This window comes from Cupressus sempervirens, chromosome 9 (genome assembly GCF_028749045.1).
Source record: "Cupressus sempervirens isolate cs-2001-9-10 chromosome 9, ASM2874904v1, whole genome shotgun sequence".
NCBI lineage: Eukaryota > Viridiplantae > Streptophyta > Pinopsida > Cupressales > Cupressaceae > Cupressus > Cupressus sempervirens.
In genome coordinates, this window is record NC_143126.1 from 31,831,595 (window position 1) to 31,841,316 (window position 9,722).

Below are 9,722 nucleotides of genomic sequence, written 5' to 3' on the forward strand. Positions count from 1 at the left end.
ATTCAGACCCTCATGGTGTACCATGCAAAAACCAAACCATTCATTGCCAAATAAAATAATCCTGTGGGAGGAATGAACCCCACGACTTAGTCACAAATATTCATCTTCAAAATCTATTTTCTCAAACCTCGAGTAGGAACCTTATACAAATATATTCCTTCTATATATTTCTTTTTTCTTCATGCTTGTGGTTCTAGATGCACTGACATGTTCTCTGATTTACTAAGTCTTCCATGTCTTTCTATCATTTCAAAAACTCCACATAGTTCTAATTTAGGAACTTTGAAATTTGAACTATTGAATTGGCTTCTAGACTTAAAATTCACTATGATGGAATTTTACTCTTTGACTGAGATATGTCTTCAACCCATTACCTTTGAACTTACATATTGTAGATACTAATTGGTTTAATGAAATCTAAAACATGAACTCGAACTTGTAGGTAGATTGCTTCAAAACAAATGAACCATTTGAACCTGTTTTAACAAATTGAACCATTTCGAACCACTATTCAAAGGAGTTCAAAACCATAAATTGAAAATTTAATTACTGGGTCTATATGGATAGCAACAATAATAGTAGTAGTCATATATATTACTATATTATATTTAATAATAATAATAATCATAATAATCATATATATTACTATATATAATAATAGTCAATAATAATAATGATGTCCACACTTCCCAAATTTTGGTTTCCCTCCAAAATTTGGGCTATGAATCTTTGGGAAAAAAATTGGCCACCACTTTTTGAGTACCCGATCTAGTATCAAGTACCCAATTAGGCATGGTGTTTACCAAACCTATTTGGTAACCTCAAAAAACATTTTTGAGACGGGTTTGAGTGAATTCAGACTTCGAGTAGCCATCTAACAATATTTTTTTCATCAAAATTCAATGAAATGAATAGGGTTTTTTATAACACTATCAAGATTCCATCAATATAATTGTTGTCAAATTTCGAGTTTAATAAGTATTCGTTAGTTAATTTTTAATGAAGATGTCTGTAAACTGCTAATTGACATACTGATTGAAAAATAGCTATGACTTTCAAGCAGTATAACATTTTTGAAATCCAAAAGTTGTGTCACATTCTATGCTTCGCCTAGTATAAGAAAAAAAAACTTTAATTAATTTTTGCAGATTTTTCAATTAGTTGAGGTGGTCAAACACGAAAGTTCTTTTATTTTGAAAAAGTTAAAATTCATATTTAATTATTTATTTGGAATAAAAATACCCAACAATATGTGTCATATCTAGGCATGAGTCTACTTTTTTATTCATAATTATAGTTAAAAATATTATCTTTTGATTTTGATTAAGGTGGTCAGACATACGCTTACTTTTATTTTTTGCTCTAAAATTTTTGTAGTATTGCATTAAAATCAAAAATTTTAATAAACCAAATATTTTTTTCTCTAGATAAGGCCTAGTAGTTTAGAAATTACATTCAATTTCCAACAGATTATTTTCTTACAACTTTTTGATATAAATCCCATAACTACTTTAAAATAACATGTCAAGTTAGCATAGCCTTGATCTGTTAGTTTTTCACTGCCACTTAAGGCCATAGTTTGGTTGGCCATGATCTTGCACATACCTAGCAGAAGAAATGGAGATAGGAGGGAAAAATTGGAAATAATAATTTTCTACAAATAGGCTTGATGCTTGTGAAAATGATGATTAAGTAGCTTCTTCATGCTCTATCACAAATGGGTGCAATGATGTTCAAGAGATTAGTGAAGAGCTAATCATTTCTTTACTAGATATTGATGCAAGAGCATCTTGGGTTGCCTTTCTATCCCACTCATATTCATTCATTATGTTGAGTTGTTCAATGTTGGTTGAGTTGTTTAGTATTGGCCAAGTTTCCTAGTATTGAATGAGTGCTGTGGTGGTCGATTATTCATTCATGTCCCAAGTGAACCTAATTTTTTTCATGTTTGGTTCCTTTTTTTATTGATTTTTTATGTGATTAGTTCTTAGTTTAAGTCAACTTATGTATTTAATTTGGGTCATGAATTTTAATTTAGGGATCTTTCCTTGGGATGTGTGCAGACTATTTTAAGGTCGGCCTTTTATTTTGTAATGATCTAGAATATTTTGTAAGTCATTTTGGAAAGTATAAGTAGGGGTGTTTAGGTTTAGGTTAGGTATCACTTAGAGAGTTTGGGGCAGATGATCCTAGAGGAGAGAGTTTAGAGTTGGATTAATAGATATCATGGATTTTGAAGTTGAATCTTTGTATTGGTTGCAACCCAAAAGGCCTTATAGTTGGGCATTTATGTTGATAATTAGATAAATCAATAAAGTAATCATTTTTCCTTCTCTCCTTGGCACTATTCTCTATGTCATTTTCTTCTGTTGTGTTTACTTCATAAGGTGATTGGATAGTTTAGTGTGCCTCTAGCCCTAGCTATTCAACCCTCCTTGTGTTAGATATGGATTGCAATAGTTTATTTGCATATAATTTAGAGGTTAATCTTGACAAAATTAGTGAGACAATGGTTACTCTTTATGATTTTAAATATGATCTTAATGTTCTATTATTTATTAATAAAATATTCATGATCTCATTTAGTGAGATGGTTGAATTAGATTAGCATATTAGTGTATTGATACTAAATGATGATGAAGACAATTTTTTATTTGGGCCTAAGAATACCCAAGATTTAGATCAACAAGTGTGCCAAGATGATATCATAGATGTATTTGACTATGTGAATCAAGTTCTTCAAAGGCAATTAGATAATTTATCATGTGAAGAAGACAAATTCCACAAGCCTAGTAAGTCATATACACTGCTGAAACAATTTAGGTCAATGAGAATAAGTTGTTGAAACATTATAACATTTTAATAACATTCATAAGATGATTGAAGATTGTCTTTAGAATATACAACTTGAGAGAATACAAAAGGAAATTGAATAAGAACCTTATTTGTAATAGGTGATCAAGGAAGCTATCAAGAAATGAAATCAAATTATTTACACCTTTTGTTAGATTTTAAAGCATCTCATCAACTCATTAAAATATAATCCAACGTAATAGTTCAAAAATAACAAGTTGTCATTCTTACCTATGAGCTTATGTATACATAAAATCCCTCAAAGACTACAGAAGTATCCCTAAAAGAAGGAAGAAAAATTAGATTGATGAATTTTGTTTGGAAATGAGTTTGATAGATTCTTCATGATTTAAATAAGAAAACTAGTCCTCTAATATAGTTACTTCCATGGTGCAAAATGACAATGTGAAAGATGTATAAATGGAACAATTTAATGAAAGGGCTGAATATTTTCATAAGGAAATACCTAATGTTTTTTTAATATTATTTGAGACACTACCACCTCTAATAATATGATAAGAACACATGACAAGTTAAAATTAGTCATGTTTGGTGATTCTAGTAGAAACACAAAGGAGGGTCCATAAAGTTTGATTTAGGATTGTGATAGTCTACATCCTCTTTCTCTTGATATTATACCTCTTACACTTGAGAATTCTCATGAAGATAAGGGCTTACAAGTTTCAATCGTGATATTTGGAATGATGATGTACTTGTAGTGGGAAAATATAAGGCTCAAGCACATGATTATAGTTCTAAGTTTAATGACAACAAATTTATTTCTTTCTTTCATCAAGAGGAAACAACTTTATTACGTTGCAAGGAATATAGAATTATGGAATCTTCCTTTGATGGTACCTAAATTGTATGTGTTGAGTAAGGTGGATTCAAGCCATAATGTTATGGAAGTGTATCATCATTCTAAAGGAGATCTCATAGGCAAGGACATAAATGTTGAATTTAGTTTTAACTTTCAATTTGGCAACACCAATAATTCTCATCTTGTTTTCACTAGTAATCATAAATAAAGTAGTGGTGTAGTTTCTACTATTTATGGAATACAAATAGAAAATCATGGTACATGATAATTTTTATGATGTCTATTGTAAAATAACTCATTTTATATATTAAAAAAACACAACAGATGTAACACATATCTAAGTTTTAAAAAAATAGTTGGAGAGAGGTAGACAAGATAAGATTGTGGCTCAAAAATCCAAGTTACACCTTCAACATATTCATGTCATTTATGTATTATTTTGATGATAAGATACATGTTTTTACACTGTATCTTTTATAGTTAGAATAGTCAATCATTCACATGATGGTGATATAGTTTTGGTTGATGAATCTCTTAGTGGGATATGCAGTCAAGAGTTATGTATGTTGAGTAGTGACGGCATGCATACCTCTCTTCTGAGTTTTACATGAATTTATCATTATATGGAAGATGTATCCATGTTTATTGGAGACTTCATACAATTCAACTCTTTATTGACTAGAGATTTCTCCAGTCATAATCATATAACACTTCCTAATTTTTTTTGACTAAATCACTATTTTAGAAGTATGGGAGTCTTGAGGGGAATTTCTTTTTGATAGAAATGGAGTTTATACCAATTGTATTTTATTGGAATTGATTTCATGACATGTTTAATATCATCTTCTTCTTTTTTATCAAAGTTATAGAAGTGAGGTTTGGTGGTCATTTATGTTGGTTTATAGGCATATGAAAGTTCATCTTCACATTTTCTTAATGTTCTAAATGCATGGTAGATACTTTAGGTTAATTGGATGATAAAAAAATTCAATCTCTTCCAATATGTTAGATATATTGATATGGAAAGACAAGGACTTAAAAAGTAATATGGTTGTTTTTGCTATCTTTTCTTTTAGAATTTATAGAAGCTCATTTTAGTTATTGTAGATGGACTGAAGGGAGTTAATGAAAAGGATTTAGCTTACTATCAAGTTGGTAATATTTGGACATAAACTTTTCATTGTGACTACAACCAAAAATATAACTTGGGCCAAGATTTTTTAATCTTGCGATAACAATTTATCTCTATAGATGTGCATTCACAAAAATTAGCATTGCATAGCTAAAGATTCCAACACTTTATATCCAATCAAATCAATCAAAATTTTATTTGTGGCATTTCGCATCTCAAATGTAGATGATGTCAAGTTTTTAAAATATGTTTGAGCATTGGTTTTATGTATTTTGGAAGATAAATTATTACTATTGATTGATTTCAAACTATACTAATCTTTGGTGCAACATATTATTATTTAGTATTATTTTGGAGGAATGCATGGTGTTACAAAAGAAATAGTTTATGATGCATATCTAAAACCTCTTCATATCATGCCCAGCATTGGGATCTTCAAAGTAAGTGCTAAAAGAGAAATGAAGAAGGTATGTACCTAAAAAAGTGAGTAGAAAAGGAGTACTTTGAGGCTGATTTTATATGTTTTAGAGTGATAAAATGACCTAATTTCATTATCCTTTAACCTATAATATGTAAATCTAAAATAGGTAGTTCTCTATTCTGCCTCTAGTTATAGGTATAGGTCATCTTTCTAGGCATAGGTTGGCTTTTTCCTATACTTGATTGTGTAAGAATAAGAAATAAAAATTTGAGTCTTATAGATCTTCTACTAGGATTTCCAGTCTTGCAACCAAAGTTGATGCTTTCAAAATCAAAGAATCCCTAAGGGAGATGTCTAACCTTGCAGCAAGAGTAAGTCACAATGGAAATGCACAAATAAACTTCGTGAAAAACAACACAATATGGAAGAATCATTAGATTATCATCAAATTGGCATGAAAAATCATTTAATTACATCACCATTGTCAATAAAAAAAATGCTACCAAGATTGCAACTAATCATCCCTCAAATTACCAGATCTTAGACTAAAAAACCTAACCTTCCAAATACTTCAGCCTAGCTTTGAAAATCTATATTTTGACACATTTCTCATGTTATCCTTCCTATCCACTTAGTACTAACTAGATCCTCTACTCTAGTTATATACAAGATTATAAGCCACAAGTCAACTCATCTGATGAAAAAATCCAAGACAAAAGAAACATATTACAATCATAAAGGTTAGGATCCAAATCATAAGAGTATCCCTCATATGAATACATCATGCCTTGCCTTGTGAACATACAGGAGGGTCAATGAAACATGTTATTGTTGGAAACTTTTCTATTGTAGATATATGGATATTATCATTTATTAATACACTATTTTCAGCTAAGGTTGTATGAAGGAAAAAGTTGATGAAGAAATTGTCTAAGTATCACTGACAATAACTTTTAGTAGAGCAATACTTTTAGTCAGTGAACTTCACTAGAAGTAGATATATGGCCACAATTTAGGAATATGGTTTAATTGTTTTTATATATGATATATATCTATTTGCTAATGTTAGTATGTCATACAAAATGTGTTTCAAATAAAAATCATGAAGATAGTTTTGATATCATAGATTCAAATTGTAAGGCAAAGAACAAATAATTGGGCTAAGGAATTGAATAGTCTTGAAAATTCAAGAATGGGGAAATGTAGGGATAAGATCATAGATGTTTACCCTCACTTATTAGACTATGATAATAAAAATTGATACACGTAATACATCTCATTATTCAGAATGACTAGATAGATTAAATGAAAAGAGTATATAAGAAGGCCTTTTGGTTATACAAAAAGATACACAATTATATTATGTTATGATTACATTACTACACAAGGACTCAAACTTTCTCTAATCAGACCATTTTCAAGAAATTTTGGCACTTGTCTATTCAACTCAACATTTTTAGTAGGTGTCAATCTGTGTGGTGCTTTATTAGGAAAACTAGCTCTAGGTATCAAATCCATGTAGTGACTAATACTTCTCACGAGAGGTAAACCATTAGGTAAATTATTAAAATAATATCTTGAAACTTTGCCAAAAAACATTTAATCTCAAGTGCATATTCTACTTCATCTTGTTTCTTAGTATTTCTAGGAATCAAAGCAAAACAAATATTTTGTTCTTTCACATCTTTGGAAAATTGTTTTCCTTCAACCAAACATACTCTAATTGTGGTACCATGATTCTCATCAAGCTTTTATACCAAAGGTAACAAAATTTTCTTCTTCCCATCAACCTAAATAGTCTATGGATTCAATCAACCATCATGCAAAGCTTTTCTATCATATTGCCAAGGTCTACCCAATAGAATATGACAACAATCCATAGGCATAATATGACACAAGCCTTCATCATGATGAATTCCAATTTTGAACTTAACAAGGAATTTCTCACTTACAAGTAGTTGATGATCCTTTTGGATTAAAGAAACATGGAAGGGTTTATGATGTTTTAATCTCTACAAATGCAACTTGTTAACTATCTCCTTAGATGCCAAATTATTAGAACTTCCAGTATCAATGATTACTTTGTAATATTTTCTAGTGATCCTATATCTAGCCTTGAACAAACTTCTCCTTAAAATATTTTCTTCATCAACTTCCTTATTACACAAAACTCTCCTTATCATTGGGATCTCACCATTCTTAAGTTCATTGGGTGTTTCAATAACTTCTTTACAAGCCATGGTACTCCCATTACTACCTCCAATCTTCTTACCAAAATTACTACATTCAAAAGCTCTATGTCCATCTTCTTCACATTTGAAATAAGTTCCTTTAAACCAAGATCTCCCTTTTCTCTTACCACCATTGTTATTCCTAGAATAACTAGTATAGCTACCTCAAGTGTAGTTACCTCCTAGCCTAGCAGGTTCTTCTTTCCATTATGTCTTTTATTTATCTTGCATTGTATTGTTAGATCTACTACCTTCTTCATAGGTTCTTTCTCTGCCTCTTTGAAATCTACCATCTCTACCTCTTTGTCTTTGATCATGTTTCTTTTCCAACCTTTGTTCATCTTTTAGAGCATATTGGTATGCTTCTTCCACATTATCCATGTTGACATAACTAATCCCATCTTGAATTGATGTCCTCAAACCATTTAGGTATCTATCCACCTCATCAACTTCATCATCAACATGTCCAAACTTGATATCCAATTTTTAAAATTCCTTAGCCTTCACACTCATGTCCTTTTGTCTCTAATTTTGTACTATTCTCAATAGGTTAACTTGATTATCTATAAGAAGGAACTTCTTCTTCATTTTTCCCATGACTTGATCTTTTCTTTTCCCATTTTCTATTTTTTAGTTTGTAAGTGGTCCCACCAAGGTGAGGCATGACTCTTCAACTTTGTGACTATTATCTTCACCTTCTTGCTGTCAAGAGTTCTTTCATACTCAAAATACTTATCCATCTCAAAGATACAATTTAATACTACATTAGTCTCAAGTCTTCTATTAAAGAAAACAACTTCAGCAATAGGTCTAGAGTTGGTCGCAAACAAAACTCTAAGGATTATTTCCTCATCTTGTTCCACCTTAGGTTCAGGGTTAGTAACCTCTTTATCATCACTAACATCCTCAAGATGTACACTTCTTCTCTAGGTTGTCTCAACAACTTCAAGTCTCATTGCAATCTACCTACTAGAGCCCTACTTAAAGTACACACAAAATCCAAACATAAAATTGAGTACAAAGAGACCATTGAGATCATAGACCTATTGATTGATTTGATAATATAATAGCAACCAACATGCTTGGTTTTGAGGTCTTCTAGGTTGTGGCCTTATACAATGAATTTCAACGTCAAATTCCAAATGTGCAGTCTTTATCTACCTTCCATTGATAATACCACTTCATACTATCTTCTATCTTCTATCATACTTTTTTTCTACATTCCTACATCAAATCCAAGTACTTATGTAGCTAGCAAAGTCACAAGTCAGCCATCCGGGAAATTAAATTATAATATAGGTCCATTCTTGGAGATGTAAACTATAACCCAAGATACAAGCATCAATTGTTCACGCACTCTTAAGCATAGGTTCATACACATGTTAGGAGTCATCTTCTAACTACGCAAGATTCCATATCATCATGGAAACTACGCCAAATGAAACTTGGTACTCTTTGCAACATGAAATAAGTTGGAAACAATGATTGGAAAGAATGACATAGAAATTGAGAAATATGACACAACCATTTGTGCTCTTAAAATAAGGACTGAGAATAGGTCCTCAACATCATGCTAACTGTGCATAGTGCAAAACTCAAGGTAGAAACAACTACACTATGAACATCAAATAGGTATAGAAAAATAGCAAATATTTTTGGGTGATGCAAGAATTCTCATTGACCCAAGATGCTCGTACATCATTACTAAATTGAAGGTTTGAAGATTTGTACTCTCTAATATAAGTCGTTCTAAAATATAAGGTTCCCCAATCATCATCTAAAAGGACACTAGTAGAAGGATCATCTATAGATTTTTTTTACCATGATTTTCTTCAATACACACAAGTGTATTTCTTAATACAATATTCAAAAAACTACTATCATCTTCTATAAGTGTCTACATCAAATTGTTGTAGCTAAAATTGAGTTTTTTATGAAGACTTGAAGGAACAACATGCATAGTATGTAATTAAAGTCTTCCAAAAGAAGGTTATAATTAAGAGGTCCAAACATGACATGAATAGGATTATATAGAATAATCGGGCCTACTTTAAAAGGTAAAATTTTGATTCCTAATATTTTATTAGAAGCATTATCAAATATGCATATAGGAATGCTATAGTGTTTGATGGTTAAAATATCATCTTTCATTTCTTTGAGCACATCCAGACTGCAAACATTTAGCCGAGATCCATTATTTATTAAGGTCATATGAATGAGATTACTATTGATAAGGACAACTAGCATAAAGTTATCATGACATTA